Here is an 18,846-nt window from a genome sequence, read left to right as displayed (position 1 = left end):
GCCCGAGAACCTCCCGGACCCCACTCTGTTCCTGGGGATTCGCCCTTCCCACCAGAGCACTACTAGGTATCAAGCTGCGGAGTTGCAGCCTTTGCGCTCTCCTTGTTTACAGTGTTAATGGAATTTAAACCCTCTCCTTTCTCCTTTCTCCCTTTTTAGTTCAGTCCCTGAGCCTGTTTCCAATTTTCCACTTTCTCTCCAGCTGCTTTTGGGGAGGGGTGCTTTTCCCGTATTCTGCCCCCCTCCCCAGTCTCCACCCTCTCTCTGTCAGCAAAAGCAGCTCCCTACCCTCCATGGCTTCTCATTCCCCAAATTCACCTCTCTGTGCCGCGTACATGCTGATTTCTGTGGTTCAGGTTGTGCAGATTGTTGTGTTAATCCTCCAATCAGTTTTCTAAGTGTGTAGGATGGTTTAGTGTTGGTCTGGCTGTATTTCATGGATGCGAGACACACAAAAAACTTCCATGCTGTTCTGCCATCTTGGCTTCTCTCTAAAACTTTAGAGAACTTTAAAAAAATACTGATGCCTTGGCCCCATCTCAGGTCTTTCAAACCAGAATCTCTGGTGGTGTAGTCTGGACATCGGTATTTTTAAACTCCCAGATGATTCTAAAGTGCAGCCAGGATGGAAAACGAGTGCTTTGGTCATTTTGCAACTTTGTGGGTTTTGCCATATCCAGTCACCATAATAAAAATGAAAACAAAATAGTGTTCTCAAATGCTGGCTGTTTATCATTGCCCACCAAAGACTGTGAGCCCAAGGCCTACTCTATTAGAAAGGAAGACTAGCAAGCATCAGAGGCACCAAACTATAGCTTTCTCTTTGATGTAGTCAGAATTTAGAAGAGGACACCCTTCTGACTATAAACTTTGACATTGTTTAATCCCATGGCCAGGTGTCCCCTCATGGCATCTTCATTCTGTACCTGCCACCAGGTGTATGAGCCTTATACTTAGCAAAAGCCCTGAGAGAATTCACGTTTCTGGCAAGTCATTTCCATCTTTCCCTCCTTCTTCCGTCTACTGCTTGCCTTTTCTTCAATCCTGTCTCTTTTTCTTTTCCTTGGGTTTGTATCCCTCTCTCTGTCCTTCCCTCTTTCCTCCCTCCCCCCTTTCTTCCTCTCATTTCAGATTCATCTGTAAGTCCCTACACCCTCCTGTCCATCACTTGCCTTGGGGCTCAGCCCCTCCATTGCTTTCTGCACAAAGCACCCCCTCACCTTACTCTCCCTCATTCCCATCTGTCCAAATCCACCCCATCCTTCAGGGCCTCCCAAACATTGCTGGATCTGGGGAGCCTTCCCCAGCCCCCTTTGTAGGCTGCCGTTAGAATTTTATCCTGATGTCCATATGGTGTTACCACTCTGCCCTGTGTGGTATGGGGTGGTGTCAGGAAGGGGGTAAGGGGCAGGCTGTGCAGCTACACTGCCCGGTTTTCATTTCTGCGTCTGCACCTTGCTGACTGTGATCTTGGGCAAGTCACTAAACTTTTGTATCTCACTTTCCTCACCTGTGAAATGAGGATAATAATCGTACCCACTTCATAAGGCAATGGTGTCGGCGAAATGAATTAACACACAGTGCCCAACGCAATGATTATTACCTTATGACACCTTGCACATGTATCTACCCTGCCCTCAGCACTGTTCCTGTGCAGGAGCCTAATCGGATTCCTCCCCATCACACCTGTGCTCAGCGCCAGGCTCGTGGTTGTTCCACAGGACATGTATGTTGAAGCAACAAGTAGATTGAATGAATATTTGCCTGTCAAACAGGGTCTTAGTACCTAAGGAAGCTTGGACTCCATGGACGGTTCTGGAAGTCATTCTCCTGAGTCACTGAGAGTGCCAACTCTGGAGTCTGACATCCTGGGTTCACATTCAGTTTCTGCCTCTTTCCAGCTGTGTGACCTGGGTGGGGGGAGGGGCCCCTCCTGTGTCTAAGATTCCATATCTGTAAATGGATGTTATAAAGCATCTACCTCATAGGGTTGTTGGAGAATTATATGAGCTATTTCTTGCAAAGAGCCTTGGAAGGGTAATTGGCAGTCTAGTGAGCAGGAAATACTGTTCATGATTGTTGTTTTCTCTTGTATGTGTATTAAATGTCAAGCTTAGAGCTTCATACATTCTGCCATCCCCCACCCTACACAGATATATACTCCAGAGTGAGAAACTGAAAGAGGAGGGAGGGAGGGAGGGAGGGAGGGAGAGAGAGAGAGAGAGAGAGAGAGAGAAAGAGAGAGAAAGAGAGAGAACATGACTCTCAAACCCCTGGGGCAGTGGCAGAGGCAGATGTAACAGCTAATTACCTCTCACTAATATGAATTCTGCCCTCCTGCCTTGCTCCGAGCTCCTTTTCACAAGATGGTGGAGGCGTCATGAGAACATCCAGGCATTATTTAGATGGTACAGCAGTCTAGTAAATTGTCTTCCTGGCCCTGAAGAGCCTCCTCTCACATGTCATTTTCCCAGGAATCCCAGGGACTGCTATTTCTCTATGATACCAACTGGATGACAGAACTTAGGTGATCCCTCTTTTCCCCTGGGCCAAGGGTGTGGGACAGGAGTTTGCAGACAGTTCATCCAGGACTCCAAATCTTTCTTTGTCTGGTCTGGCAAGAGGAGCGATTTATATCTCTGAGGATAGTCTGCCTAAGGAAAGGGCCAGCCTCCTCTTTTTCCCTTGTTGTTTTGAGATAAATAAATAACAAGGAGGGAGTTGTGACACAGCAGAGGAACTGAAGCCAGCAGGTCTTTGAGCCTGGTGGGAAGGAGAGAATGGTAAACCCAAGGGTGAGAAGTAGCTAGGAATTCTTTGTCCTAAGGAAACACCTGTGGACTTTGTTGTGGTGGGGGCTGCCAGTTCTCACTCCAAGCCTCTAGGTCCTTGGGAAATAGGGAACAAATAAGTATGCTGTGTACTCTTTTCTGAATGGCATCCTTCATTTGATTTGATTCTCACAACCCAAGTTAGGACATATTTTCCCCATTTTAGTAAATATAAATGAAAGCCCAGAGTGGTAAAGTAACTTGCCCAGGGTCACTCAGCTAATGAATAGCAGAATTGGCATTCTAAATCAAATCTAATTCTTTTTTACCATCCCCTGCTGTCAAAGAGACAAAGAAAAGAAGTTGACATCTATGAGGATTCAGAAAAGTAGGATATTCTGAAGCATCCTCCACTACCATTGCCACCAGCTGACCTTTAGTGAGCATTTATTCTACGCACTGTGCCCAGAGCTAAGCACTTCATGCAAGTCATCTCACTTTACCCTAAATCACCCTTGTGAAGTTGATGTTATTTTGCTGTTTTACATCTGAGGAAGCTGATGCTCAAAATGATAAGGTGACAAAGCTCAGGTCTGTCTGGATTCTTTCACTGTGTCACACCCACTGCTTTTTCCCTACAGGTTGGAAGTTTGGGGGAAGTTTGGGGGATCTCTGGCTGTTGCCTCAGAGGCCGCTTAGCACAGGAGAGAGCCCTGAAGTATCCCAAAGAACAGTGGTTTTCCACAGCATGCTTCAGGGGGAGCTCTGGGGGTACAGAGAGGTGTCTTAGGAGCCAAGGTTAGGGTATTGGGGTGCAGCAGAGCTCTGGGGTCTCAAGTCAGAACAGCCAGAGCTACTTCTCCCTTATCTGTTACATAAACTGGACTTCTCCACGCCACTGCATTTGGGGAAAGCATTCTATAGTGTAGCACGGTTGCCAACAAGTCAGACAGCTCTGGTTCAAATCCTTGCTCTCCATTTACTAGCTTGAACAAGTGACCTTGGGCAAGGTACTTAATCTCTCTGTGTCTCAGGTTTATCAACTGTAAAATGGATTAGATAATAATAGAACCTACCTTATAGGCTTCTTTTGAGAATTAAGTGTGATGGCACATGCACACGGTCAGCCTGGAATATAGTAAATACCAATAAATGCTGGCTTCTCTTCTCCCCCATGCATTACTTTACTTAATCCACAAAGCTGATTGTAGCAAACACTCTTTCCAAAAAGGATGAAGAAGATTCAGAATTATTTATTCATTCATCCAGCCATCCATCCTTAATTATTGTTAAGCTGCCTTAATTATTGTTTGAGCATCTACTATATGCCTACTACTGTGCCAGGACGTTGAGTTATAGGAGTGACAGTGGGGGGCAGGATATAGAATGTTCTATGCTATCTGCCCACACATCTTTTCATCCATTTGTCCATCCCTCCATCTCTCCATCCCTCCAACAAGTATTCACCGAGTACTTACTGTGTGTCAGGCAATGTGCAGTGAACTGCCTGGGTATTTCACCATATCTCAGAGTTGCTTCTAAGTCTTCTTCTTTCCCATACCACTTGGCCTTAGAAGTCTTCTTAATCTTGGCTCTAGCACCTTATATGTCCTGCTAGACTGCTGTGCAGCCCCCAAAAATGCAGTAGGCAGACTGCTAACACGTGGGGTGAGATGTCAACTGCCCTAGTGGTTATGGATATGGAGTAGGGTATGGTCCTCTTTATACACACTTCTATGATATCTCATTTTGTTTTACATTTTGTCATGTTGTACAACCCCTGATCTTATTCTGAGTGTCCTTCTGAATATAGAAAAAAGAGTGTGTCCTAAACACAGAACAAGGGGCATCTCCAGTGAATGGGAACATATGAAGACTGGGATGTCATCCCCACTACATTGCAGAGCACAGTGACAGAATGATAGGTTTCACAGCCTCCCACTCACTCCCTCTCTCCATGTGTATATGCATGTGTATACATATGTTAGTGACAGAGCCACATTGATATGTGTGCTTGGTATGTATATGTATGAACCACTGTATGAATGAATAAGCAAGTGTGCATGGGATTGGAGTGTGTGGAATGCATATTTAGAAGCATAGGTATCATATACACGTGTTGCTTTGTAAGTGTGTGTTTCTACTTGAACTTGCATGTTTTTGTGTGAGTATGGGTGCACAAGCAGCTGTGTCTGTGAGTATGAAAACCATACAGCTAGTTGTCCCTGCATCCATTATTCTCTTTTTGTATGGTGATAGACTTTTTGATACATATGTGGTTTCTCAGAATGAAGATTGTTTTCTAGTCTCCCTTGTAGTGATATATAGCCATGTGACTAAGTTCTGACCAGTAGGGTATGAGCAGAAATGATGTGCAGGACGTACTCTCCCCATTCCTCCTTGTTCCTCACTCCCATGGGCTGAAATGTAGGCACTGGGATGATCTGTCTTGGACCACACAGTTGAGGGGCATCACCCTATATGTGGAAGAACACAACACAGTGGGAGGATCCTAAGCCATAGGCAATCTGGAGCCTCTTAACTGGCCCTGACCTGCTTTTTCCAGATTATTTCATGAGACAACAAGGAACTTCTTGTTTAAGCCACCTTCTTAAGTCTCAGTTATAGCAGCTACAGAAGCTGTACTAAGTTGCATCTTAACTCAATATGATGCATATATATATGTGCATAATTCGGTAAAGGTAATTTCCTCCCTGTAGAGTTTGATTGTCTCAAATTAGGTATTTGCATGTTATCTAGCTAGAAAGGCTCTGCCTGGAATATTGCAAATTGTTTGGTTTATTTGGAAATGGAAAGATGTGATGTTGCAGTGTTGAGGACCCAGCTGTAGGGCCATTTGAGATGCTCAGGAGAGTAAAAAAGGGGTGTGTTCTAGTTAGAGACCTGACCACCACCTGTATGACCTTGAGCAAATCCTACTTGCTCACTTCCCATGTAGACTGTATTTCTTTCCACTAGAACAAAAGGAGTTGGACTGTTATCCCTATAGATGCTTCTCAGCTCAGAGGTTTTGTGATGGTGGCTTTGGCATTTTTAGTTCTTTTGGCTTCTGGCCCCTGGAAGTTCTCAGTATATTCCCAAGAAGATGTATCCATCTGGAAAGCATACAGGTCCTGGTGCTTCAGGTTGGAGGCTATGGGAGAGAAGGCCTGCAGCCAGCCATATGCATAGAGAGGCCCATGGACCTTCAGCTTCACATGCTCTGAATAAATGTTTGAAGACTTGCAGGTGCATGACTGTCTTCGCCAAAGATTATTTGTGAAACAGGCATGAATTTGTTCCACAGTGCTGGAGTGCAAAAAAACTTCACATTTCTTCATTTGTCTAAATCAAATGAAATCTGACCTGAGCACCCACCCCATGGAATGGGCAGTATCTGTCATCATTGGGCTGCCTTCCCCATCTCAGGGGACTGTATCAAATCCTAGAGCTTATTTTGTTGCCAGCAGGGGCATGGTCCTCAGCTGTCTGTTTTGGGAGATGCTCCCCACAGTGGTTCAGTTGAGCTGTGGCTCAGATAAGGACCTCCCCATAACCTTCAAAATCATGGTTCTTGGTCATCATCCCTAGGATCCAAGTGTCACCCCATCAGAGGGGTGCCTCCTTTGGGGCACTGTTAAGGGAGAAGAGCACAAGTCTCCAGCACTTAGAGTCTGCCTCTCTCCACTCCCTTGGTCCTAGAAACTCCAGTTCTCTGCCAGGGTGACACTCTTCTGTCCTCCATTCATATAGCAGCCCTTCTCTCCTTGCTCCTCTACAATGATTCCAGCTTAATTCACTAGTCAGGCTGACCTGCCCACTGAGGACAAGAGGGACTCTTGGAATTCAAAGAGACTCTGGCCACTCCCCTACCCCCAAAGACTGGCTTAGACCCTCAACTGACCCTTATCCCAGAGAAATAGAATTTGAGCCACATATATAATTTAAAGTTTTCCAGTAGCCACATTGAAACAGTAAAATAACATGGATGAAACTTATTTTACTAATATATTTTCTTCCGGTCAATATATTCACAATATTACCATTTGAACATGTAATCAATATAAAGCTATTAATATTTTGTATTGGTTTGTAGTACTAAGCCATTGAATCCAGTGTGTATTTCACACTTACAGCATATCTCAGTTTGGACTAACTACATTTTGAGCACTGAGCAGCTCCATGTGGCTAGTGACTACTACACTGGACAGTGCAATCTTAATACAATAAGGCAAAAGTAAGAATGTGGCTGGGAGGATGGGTGAAACAGCTGAAGGGGATTAAGAATACACTTATCGTAATGAGCGCTGAGTCATGTACAGAATTGTTGTATCAGTATATTGTGCACCTGAAACTAATATAACACTGTATGTTAATTATACTGAAATTAAAAGTAATTAATTAGAAAAAATAAAGCAAACAATTCAGTGGCATTTCGTGCATTCACAGGGTTGTGCAACCATTACCTCTAGCTAGCTCCAAAACATTTTTGGCAAGAAACCCTGCACCCATTGAGAAGTTTCTTCCCATGCCCCTTCCCCCCCACTCCCTGCCAACTCACTAATCCACTTTCCGTTTCTGTGTACTATCTGTTTTGGGTATTTCAGATAACTGAAATAATTTCATATGTGATCTTTTGGTGACTGGTTTATTTTGCTTAGCATAGTGTTTTCAGGATCCATCCCTGTTGTGGCATCTTATCAGTACTTCATTCCTTGAGTGGGGTTCCATTGTACGGATACGCCACATTTTATTTGTCCATTTATACTCTGATGGATACCCATAGTCTCTCAATAAATTAGAAGTTTGGAAACAAACACACAAAAATGGTAGCTTGAACATAACCATGACACATGATACCACATGGATGAACCTTGAGGACATTACACTATGTGATATAAGCCAGCCACAAAAGAGCAAATACTGTATGATTCCATTTACAAAATGCCTTCAGTAATCTGGATAATAGAGACAGAAAGTAGAATGGTGCTGGGGTGCCTGGGTGGCTCAGTTGGTTGGGCATCTGACTCTCAGTTTCAGCTCAGGTCATGATCTCCCCATTCATGATATAGAGCCCCATGTCAGGCCCTGTGCTGATAGCACAGAGCCTGCTTGGGATTCTCTTTCTCCCTTTCTCTGCCTCTCCCCTGCTTACTTGTTCTCTTTTTCTCTCTCTCTGTCTCTCAAAATAAATAAGCTTAAAAAAAAAAGAAGTAAGTAGAATGGTGCTTACCAGGGACCAGGAGGAGGGAATGAGGAGTTGTTTAATGACTACAGAGTTTAAGTTTGGGACGGTTAAAAATTTTTGGTGATGGATGGTGAGCATGGTTTCACAACAATAGTGTACTTAATGCTATTAACTATACACTGAAAAATGATAAATTTTGTTATGTGTATTTTACTATAGTTTTAAAACCTGTTTGTTTGACTCCTAGGTTGATTTTAAAGAACTGGCCACTGACTGAGGGAATTAGGAAAAAGCAGGTCCATTCCCTTCACTCTCACAGAAGAGCTATTCCTAGATCACATTAGAGATCATGACATCTTCTTTGTTCATATGAAATTATACATAGTTCGTTTCTTTTTTTGGCCCAGTGCTAAGGTTTATTTATAAACAAACAGGTGATCCATAATATTTTACACCCTTGGTTTAACTAAAATGCAGCCGTGTTTAGAATGGGCACTTCTTGAAGGGAGGATCTATGACAGGTTGTAAAAGAAAATATATTAAGTTATAAATCTTTGCAATCTGTTTCTGCCCCAGGCCCACCTTGCTTACTCTCTTTTCTCATACAGTGTCTGGGTGAGGGTAGAAAAGGAAAACTGGAAGAAGCCAGAGAGCGGAGGCTGAATAGGGAGAAGAGAAAAAGCAGAAAGACTGCCAAGGCTTGATTTATGATCTGGTCTTATGGATCATGGATGAGAGAACAGAGACAGACTGGGGAAAGGAGCTTTGAGTTTTCTGTGCGCTATGGAGGTCTATTTCCCTTGGCATTTTTAGCAAAAACTGCAGCAGAGATGTAAATTGCCTTTCAATTACTATTTATTTGAATCTCATAAGGAGATGAGGTAAGACACAGACAAGGTCGCATCTGGGTCCCATTTGCATCCCCAGGACCTAGGAAACTGGCTAGTTTCCTGTGACTGAGTTGGTTGAATTTGACAGAGGAGTCACTCCTACGCACCGTCCTTAGGATCTTGTCCTTATCAGCTCTCTTTTTTTCTCTTGCATTACCCCCCAATATCTTGTGAAGGGCCCTTCTGAAGTGATCAGCTCTGCGAGGGGACTACTGCAGCAATTACCACTTAATGTCATCCTGAAGCTCTGTGAAAGAGCTGAAGCGAGGAGAGATAATGGTGGTGACAGAAATTATGTTGAGAATAGCTGTATATCACTTCATTTAGTGCAAGGGGAAGTCAAAATGTTCATAAAAGTCCATTTGGTCTGAAAGCAAATAACTTAAGTCATTCAAATTCGGTCTTGTTGGACCGTAAAGCCGCTGGCAATATTTCGTATAAAGGACTCTATAGAAAAATAAATTATATTTATTGAATTGAACTTCAAGTAATAACCCTGCCACCTACTCTTTTTTTTTTCCTAGCCTTCCAAGTCCTATGAATTTTGATGAATTACAAAAAGTTCTATGGCAGTATAATCACTTAAACAAAAAGCTATCCAGGTAATAACACAAGCACCTCTAAACCAGAGAAAAACTCATTTGCTTTTTAGGTTTGATCATTATTTATTTTCTCACTACTCTGATTGCCTTTCTCCAGAATAATGTTCAGAGTAATACTTTTTTGTTTAAGGGTCCAGGTGTTCGCTGGAATCTACCATTCTATTCTATAAAGGACTCACTTTTGGATGCTTTAGGTAAGATTTCTTTCACCTCCAAGTTTTGATCTTGGCATTTCATGGTCAAGCCTGTTGCTGCACTGGTCCAAACCATTGCCTCTTCCATGCAGAAATGATGCAAGGAACTTGGCTAGGGAGCATCCCAGAATCATGCCAAACCATAAAACAATACATTCTTGGAATCCCACGTAACTGCTTAAGTCTTTCTCTCCTGACCCTGGTTTGTCTGCATTGCCTGGTCTGAAGATCAACTCAGGTATCATTTCCATCAGAGAGCTCTCTCTGATTTATTTCCAGGGTACAATACATATTTATGTTATGTATTTTTCTTAGGTACTTTATAGTGAGCATTTGTTCAAAGTTCAGATTCTCAGGACCTTTGATCTCTCTGTGTTTGGAGAATTCATTCATTCATTCACTCATTTGTTTAGCAATATTTATTGAGAGCCTCCGGTGTTCCAGGCATTGTTTTTAGCACTCAGGACACAGTAGTGAATAAAACAGACACAGATCCTTCCTTCTGGGGCTCACATTTAAGTAGTGAGAGATAAACAAGCATATAAATAAATACACGTATAATGTAGGAGATGGTGGTAAGAATCATGGGGGGAAAATATAGCATGGAGAAGGTGATGACAAGTGCCAGGCATCCTAGAGTGGTCACGCTGAGAAGATAATATTTGAGCAAAGTCTGAAAGGAGGACATCCCCTTACCATAAGAGTTTTGGTAGTAGGAGACAAAGTGGGTCTGTAACTGTAGAAACTGAGCAGATGAGGTGCTCATTTTCCCAGCATGCCTTGCGGCTAGAGTGAGGGTGAATGATTCATGATAAGTGAATCGAAAGACTGCTTTGGGATCTGGAAAGATAAAGAAGCTAGGAGAGTGGAGAAGCCTCCTGTGGCAACAGTTTGCTGACTCCAGGGGCGTGGGACAAGCGGAGTCCAGTGCAACTTATGGTATCCAGTGTCGGAATCGTGCTATTTAACTGTAATGGCCAGTATTTACTGATCATGGCTGCAAAGACCTCACCATGGTAGTTTTGAGACTGAGGCACTAGCTGCAGCTGAGCCTCCCTTTTCCTGCCTGTTTTCTGAGCTTTCTTTAGGCTCTCTGGTGCTTCTGTGAGCTACCTGGGACATTTCCTGTTCATTTTTTTCCTGCTTAAATAAGCCCAAAATTAGTTTCTGTTGCTTGTGACCAATAACTCACATCCCTCTTCCATCCTGTGCTTGTCTCCTTTAGTGCTTCTATCTCAACATATTGCAATACCTTGTTTATGTGTGTATCTCTTGTTTGCCACAAGCTTTTGAGGGGAGAGACCACATATTTATTATTCATCCTCATGCCTTTGGTTTCTAGCCTTGTGGTTGGCACACAGTAGGAGGTCAGTATGCTTTTGTTAAAGCTGTGAATGAACAACAAAAATTAAGAATAAATGGAACTTCTGAGTCCATGCTTTTCTTCACAACATCCTTGCTTTCAAACAAAATCCAGAAACCATATCCAACCATGTCAAGGAACCTCTGTCACTCAGGTCTAGAGCCCATCTCTTGCATTAAGCATGCAGATAGAAAGCAAATGCTTTTCTATTGCTATCTAAAGCAACTTTCCATCAGGGTGCCTCTGAAGAACTCATTGCTTTTAGGAAGAGAAAAGCATGGAAAAGTTAGTCCTCAATTTCAGTTCAAAAAAGGAAAACTAAAAATATTTTTTGCAGAATGGAACTAGGACATCTAGACTTTACTGAAGAACTGACAATCTTGGGTATGTCCTTTACATTGGACCCAGTTTCTTCTGAAAAATGGGGACATGAAGTTAGATCAAGTTTGCCAATAGGTGTACTATTAACATTATGGGCTAGACACTTCCTTGCTTTAGGGGCTGTCCGGTGCATTGTAGAATGTCTAGAAGCATCCCTGGCCTCTACTCAGATGCCAATAGTATTTATGTCTTTAATTGTGGCAATGTCCTTAGACATTTTCAGATGTCCCCGGGGCATAAAATCATCTCTGGTTGAGAACCACTGAATTAGACGTATTAAGTGATAAACAGATTACAAGTTCCAGAGTAGGGGCAAGAGTTAGGGCTTGTCCTCTTCCATATCCTGGCACCTAGCCCCATGAGTGGCATCATAGCGAGTATTCAGTACAAGCTGAATAAGAAGAAATACACAGTTCCTTCCAAATGCATAACTTCCTTGGCACCAAGAGAATCACATAGATGGTAATGGTGCTCATTACCCACGTGACTGCCCCTATTTGGGTACTGTTTAACATTCCTGGATAGAAATGAGCTAAAAATAGAACCCAGCACTATTTAAAAAATAGGTCTATCTGCCCACTTTGGCAATAACATAGTGACTATCATTATCAAGGAGGGTTCACTCAATTCTGATAGCTATCTCAGATCATATTCCCAAAGAGTTAACTCTGAATTTTATGAATATGACGAAAAGTTTAGTTGAGAAGAATGAGTTCAAATTTTGGAATGAGAATTAAGCAGTTTATTGTTCAGGAAGCAACAGATTTCATAATGACCGTGAATATTGATTTCCAGTTCTTTTTTTTTAATGTTTTATTTTTATTTTTGAGAAAAAGCACAGCAGGGGAGGGGCAGAGAGAGGGGGACAAAGGGTCTGAAGCAGGCCCTGCACTGAAAGCAATGAGCCAATGTGGGACTTGAACTCATAAACCGTGAGACCATGCCCTGAGCTGAAGTCAGATTCTCAGCCCACTGAGCCATCCAGAAATCTCTTGATTTCCAGTTCTTAAATTGCTTATTTTCTTTTGTTATGTGTAATTAAGAAAGTAGCTTCTTTTTCAGTCCAGCCAGGACTCTCCTTCATCTCTACTTACCTACCTTTTGGCATTCCACACTGTCTCATAAGGATTGCACTTATGTAGATCAATTTGGGGTGTGTTGCCATTTTAACAATTTAGGTCTTCTGATCTAGGAACATGGGATATCTTCTTGTTTATTTAGTTCTTCAATTTCTTTCAACCATGTTTTATAGTTTTGCACTTCTTTTGTTAAATTTATTCCCAAGTAGTTTATTGATGCTATTGTAAATGGAATGGTTTTCTGAATTTCGTTTTTGGATTATTTGTTGGTAGTATATTGAAATACAGTAGAATTTTGTTTATTGATCTCCTATCCTGCCATCTTGCTGAACTCATTTATTCGTTCTTTAAAAAATTTTTTTTTAATGTTTATTTATTATTTTTGAGAGAGAGAGAGAGAGAGAGAGAGTGTGAGTGGGGGAGGAGCAGAGAGAGAGAGAGGAGGGAGAGACACAGAATCTAAAGTGGGCTCCAGGATCTGAGCTGTCAGCACAGAGGCCGATGCAGAGCTTGAACGCACAAACTGTGAGATCATGACCTGAGCTGAAGTCAGACACTTAAACAACTGAGCCACCCAGGCGTCCCTTATTTATTCATTCTAATAGTTTTTTAGAGGACTTCCAATATGCAAGAAAGATTTTCTAGTGGTCCTTTACTGAATTTCTTATATGGAAGATTTTCTATATGTAAGATCATGTCATCTGCAGATAAATATAATTTTGCTTCTTCTTTTCCAATGTTGATGCCTTTTATTTCACATCCTGCCTAATTTCCCTGGCTGGAGCCTGTAGTGCAATGTTACATAGAAGAGGTGAGAGTGGACATCCTTGTCTTGTTCTTGATCTTAGGGGGAAAAGATTCAGTTTTTCACTTTTAAGTATGACCTTAGTGATGATTTTTTTTTTTACTTTAAAAAAAATTTTTTTTAACATTTATTTTTTTGAGATACAGAGACAGAGCACAAGCAGGGAAGGGGCAGAGAGAGAGGGAGACACAGAATCTGAAGCAGGCTCTTTCCATAATTTAGGCTGACATTTAGGCTCTTTCCATAATTTGACTATTGTGGAAGCATTTGTATTCTTATGGTCTGTAGACTTTTTTTTTCTTGTGATATCCTTGTTTGGTTTTTATATCAGGATAATATTGGCCACATAGAAGGAGTTGGGAAGTGTTGATTTCTCCTTTATTTTCCAGAAGTGTTTGTGAAGAAGTGGTGTTAATTCTTCTTTAAATGTTAGGTAGAATTCACCAGTGTAACCATCTGGTCCTGAGCTTTTCTTTGTGGGAAGTTTTTAAAAATATTTTTTATTACTAATTCAATTCTTTACTTTGTCATAGGGCTATGAAAATTTTCTGTTTCTTCGTGAGTCCAGGCTTTTTTTTTTTTATAAATGGAGTTTTACTAGAACACAACCATACTCATTAACTGACAGATTGCTTATGGCTGCTTTGATGCAATAATGGCAAAGTTGAATATTTGGGACAGAGACTGTCTAGCATACAAAGTCTGTGTATCTACTATGTGGCCCTCTATGCAAAAAGCTTACTCCTCCTGTAGAATATGAGGTTTTTCAAGAACACATCTGTTGCACAACAGCAAATATGCTTTTAATGAGCATCTGCTAGGTTGCACCATATGAAATTGCCATTTGTGTAGGTCAAAAATGGTCTAATATTGGTACTTACATATGGTCAACAAAACATAAATTTCCAAGCATATGAAAATTATGGAGTACAGGCTAAGCAGGATGTGAAATAAAAGGCATCAACATTGGAAAAGAGGAAGTGAAATTATGTCTGTTTGCAGCTGACATGATCTTGCATATAGAAAATCTTGCTTATAGAAATTCAGTAAAGGAACCACTAAAAAATCTTTCTTGTATATAGGAAATCTTCTAAAAAACTATTAGAATGAATAAATGAGTTCATCAAGGTGGCAGGATAGGAGATCATTATACAAAAATCTGCGGGGATGCGCACACACACACACACACACACACACACACGCACGCCCCTAATGTCAGTGAATATAATAACTGCTGTTATAGAGACACCAACTAAGTACTGCAGGGGCACAGAGTAGTGTATGAGTAATTCTTAACTGGTAGAGGTGAGGGAAAGGGGCTGAAAACTTGAGAGGTCTCCAGAGAAGTAGCTGGGTTTCTGGCTGCTATACATTTGAGCTGTACTTCATAGGACATTTAGGATTTTATCAGGTAAAATGAAGCATTTTCCAGACTTTTCCTCAGGGGTGGAGGTGGACTTGAAATTGAGCCATAAAAAACATGCTATATTTATTTTCTTCAAACAGAATTGCAATTCAGTCCTGGAAGATAGTTGCTTAGAATAGAGGATATTAAAGATCAAGTGAGTATGGCTCCGTAAGTTTTCAGATGAAGCATGGAGGTAAAGTGATTTGTTCAAGGTCACCCAGCTGTTGACTGATAATTTTATTGGCAGGGATAGAGCCTGTATCTTCTAACCACCAACTCAAGGCTGTTTCCATTAGGCCACTTGGAGGTACAAGACAGCAGAGTTAAGAACATCACCTACCAGGACACTGGTGGCAGACAGACCTGGATTTGAGTTCTGGCTCTGTCACTTACTCTGTTACTCATCAGAGCATTTATGAACCTGAATTGCCTCATATATGGACCCCCTCAGAATACAGGTTCAGAACTCAGAGTCTGAAATCAGACTCTGAGTTTCATTCCAGCACCACTACTTGCTAGCTGTGTGACCTTGGGCATATTACTTAACTTCTCTGAGCCAGTAATATGGAAATAATAATAGTGCTTACAGAGCTATAGGACTGAGTGAGTTTAGGATTAAATGTGTAAGGCACAGAGAATAATGCCTGGAACATATAATATTGTATGCTAAACATTATTATAAGACAAACAGTGGGGATGCCTAGATGGTTCAGTCAGTTAAGTGTCTGACCCTTGGTTTTGACTCAGGTCATGATTTCATGGTTCACGGGTTCAAGCCCTGCATCGGGCTCTGCACTGACAGTGCATAGCCTGCTTGGAACTCTCCCTTCTCCCTCTCTTGCCCTCCTCCACTCATGTGCTTTCTCTCTCTTTTTCCAAATGAATTGACTTAAAAAAAAAAACAGTGGATCAGAGGACTGTTATAAGAACCAATGAAAGTAATTTAGGTGCAGCCATTTTCCATACTTGTAAAACAATATAAGTAGAATTTATTATTATTCTGTACATGAATTAAAAGACTGGCAACCTGGAGAATGAAGTTGATAACTGTCATCTATTAAAGCCTTACTATTTGCCAAGGACCTTACTTATATTATTTAAGCATCACAAGACCCAGAGATGGCTATTATTTGGGGCCGACAATGGTGACAATGTAGCAGACCATAGTAGGGAAGTATACAGACTCTGGGGCTAGGCTGCCTGGGCCTGAATCCTCACTCAGCCTCTTACTGTCTGTGTGAACTGGTGAGTTGCTTAATTCCTGTGCCTCAGTTTTCCGGTCTGTAAATGAGGATGATGAAAATAGTATTTGCCTCATTGATTGTTCTGGGGATTAAATAAGATAATTTTGTGACATGCTTTGGACAGTATTTGATGTATAGCAAGTCTTTGAAGAAGAATGAAAGCAGGGAGGGAGGGAGAAAATGAGAGAGAAAAAGAAGGAAGGAGAAAGGAAGGGAAGGAGGGACCAAAGAAAGGGAGGGAGGGAGGTTCATAACACAGGACTAATAACTGTGTAAGTTGGTATGTGTAAGCAGGTCTATGGGTCTGATCTGAAGCCTGTGCCCCTTCTGCTCAACTAGACTTAGGAGAAAGGCAGAGATAGCAGATGTGTTTCAGGACATGGGACAGAGCTGATCCCCTGGGTTTCTGACAGCAGCATCATGTTTCAAATGGATAAGTGATCAGAGAAGGCATGAGCCATTAAGTGGTGTTCAGAGCTAAACCATTTCACGTCCAGTCAGAATCTCTGAGGCCACTTGGTAGACAGGTCCTTCCTCTGCTGTGCTCCTTGGCAAAGATCTCGCATGCAAGAGCTCAAGGGTCTGTCTTTTCATTCTTCATTTGGCAATATTTGGGGAGTTTAGGCAGGGGCTCAGGGCCCAGATCTAGAAATTGCAGACCATGGGCAAAGGTTGGAATTCCTCCTTCTCTGAAGACCTCATTTTTCCAGGCTTTAGCTGTTCTCTCTCAGCTGGTAAGATTCCTGCCTGGGCATTGTGGCTGGGTCATCTATTGAAGTCTTCATTTGTGTTCTGTTCTCCTCATACCTTATCTCCTGGAATTTAAGATGCTGTTGATTGTAAGATGCACTGCTATTTTATATTTCACTAAGAAAAAACAAAACACACTACCAATTAAGCTATGAGACATGCTTATCATTTAGAATTTTAATTTTATACTTATGAAAAGAGCTTGCTAGCCCCTTTGAGACATAGATTTCCAACATGTATCACTCTTATGGACATATGAAAAAGAAAATTAAAGCAAATAATTGTTTGGAGTAGTCCTGAAACCTCTTCACATTCAATGTGTAATGCCTATGAATCACTTTTCAACTCAGAGTCATCTGTGGTCACTGGTGTCTGTTTTTTCCTCATGGTGTCACTCTCTGTCTTGTTCAGTGTTGGTGATGTGGTATTTCCTAGAAGAGTCCTTCCATCGTTGTCTCTGGGATTTTCTTTGACGAAAATTCTACAAATTCTGATGTTGACATTTTCTTGATCTTATCAGGATGTTGCAGTGAAAGGTTTTCAGATAACAGCCAAGACTCATATCCCTTCCTTAAGTGATCTTCAGTGGTTTGTTGACTGAAAGGTCAAGGAGTTGTAGGTGTCCAGTCATGCCACCTGGAGTACCAACCAAATTTGAATATGCACAGGAAATGATACCTATGTCTTGAGATTTATCAAAAGCTATGGTAAGATGCCATCAACAATGAGATGCCTCATGATATCAGAGATGTTATAAAGCAGGAAAAGATGTATATCTTAGAATAAATGAAATAAGGGGTTTCCCAAGAAAGGAGCCAGTTCATTATAGGTCTTTGCCTGAGAGTTGAGCCCCCTTCCTGGACTTTTTTGGGAGAGAAAATACTATATGAGTCCTAAAAAAAGTGAGGATGGAGGGGGACAAGTTCTTACTGGGAGTTGCAGAAGTGAGAAGGCCCGAGAGAAGAGAAAAGTGAACCCCAAGTCTAGGAAGGTAGATAGGTTCTGTGAGATATTAGAATGTGTGGCTGGCTCCCTCACAAACTTTGGGGTATCAAGATCTCAGGATGGATGGTCAAGGTACACCTATGGAGCTATTCTTAGACACTGGGCTTCTAGCATCCTTCAGGGCTCCCGTGGCCAAGCAAGACCCATCACAGTAGAGCTCCCTGATTTCAGAAAGCAAAATGACTCCTAGAATATTCTGCTCTTTCTAACTTTGAGGCCCTTTTCTAGTCCTGGAGAGTGAGAGGAAGCTCTGATAATGACTGGAATTGAATATCCTGCTTGGCCAATGGGATGAAACTGGGATTCAAATTTGATTTAGAGAAAATAAAGTACTATGACAGTTTTTTGTCTGTTTAATTTATAGAAGAACTCAATTCGTATCTCTTACCTGTCTATTACATATGTTAAATAACTTTTTTTTTTAATTGAAAATCTGCTTTGGATGGAAATAACCCTTCAGCCCAGCCTCAGTTCCCCCAGAATTTCTGTGTGTGGCTTCATTGGGCTTTATATGGTGTTTCTTGGTGGGTCACCACAGACATCTGGACCTGGACAAACTGTGAACATTGCAGATAGTTTGTGCAGTTGGCTTCTCCAGATGCTAATGGTGCCCCCTTGGTCACTATGACAACCCCATGTATGTCCCACATTTCCAATGGCCCCTGTCAGGGAAGTACCACATCTGGTAGCCCACTAGAGTAATGGGCTACATCTATGGCATTGCTGAGATGGACATGAGCAACTGATTTAAACTCTCTAGACTACATTTCACTTATCATTGCCACTGTGATAATTCAAAGATAAATTCTTAATAGGAGCAGCAAGAAAGTCTGTGAAACAAAGGAACCACAAAACAACTGACTATATAGAAACATCATACTCTCTGAGACAAAGTGTGGGAGAAATCAAATATGCATTATTATTAGTGCTGCAATGGTTATTCTTAGAATTGCTAAGAATGCAAGAAATTCTAAACAAGTGCTACTATCTGGTTTCTGCTCAACATAATCTGGGAAACCGGAAAAAGAAAACATGATCGTAATAATTACTTAATATCAGACCAGTGGCCATGAGAAAACCACTCCTTTTGGTGAGAGAAAAGAAAATAAAATTTCACTTTTCTAGCATATTTATATGCTGGATACTGTAGTAAATGTATTACATGG

The sequence above is a fragment of the Felis catus genome, chromosome E3 (assembly GCF_018350175.1).
Source record: "Felis catus isolate Fca126 chromosome E3, F.catus_Fca126_mat1.0, whole genome shotgun sequence".
Lineage (NCBI taxonomy): Eukaryota > Metazoa > Chordata > Mammalia > Carnivora > Felidae > Felis > Felis catus.
Note: the sequence above shows the minus strand (reverse complement) of the source record.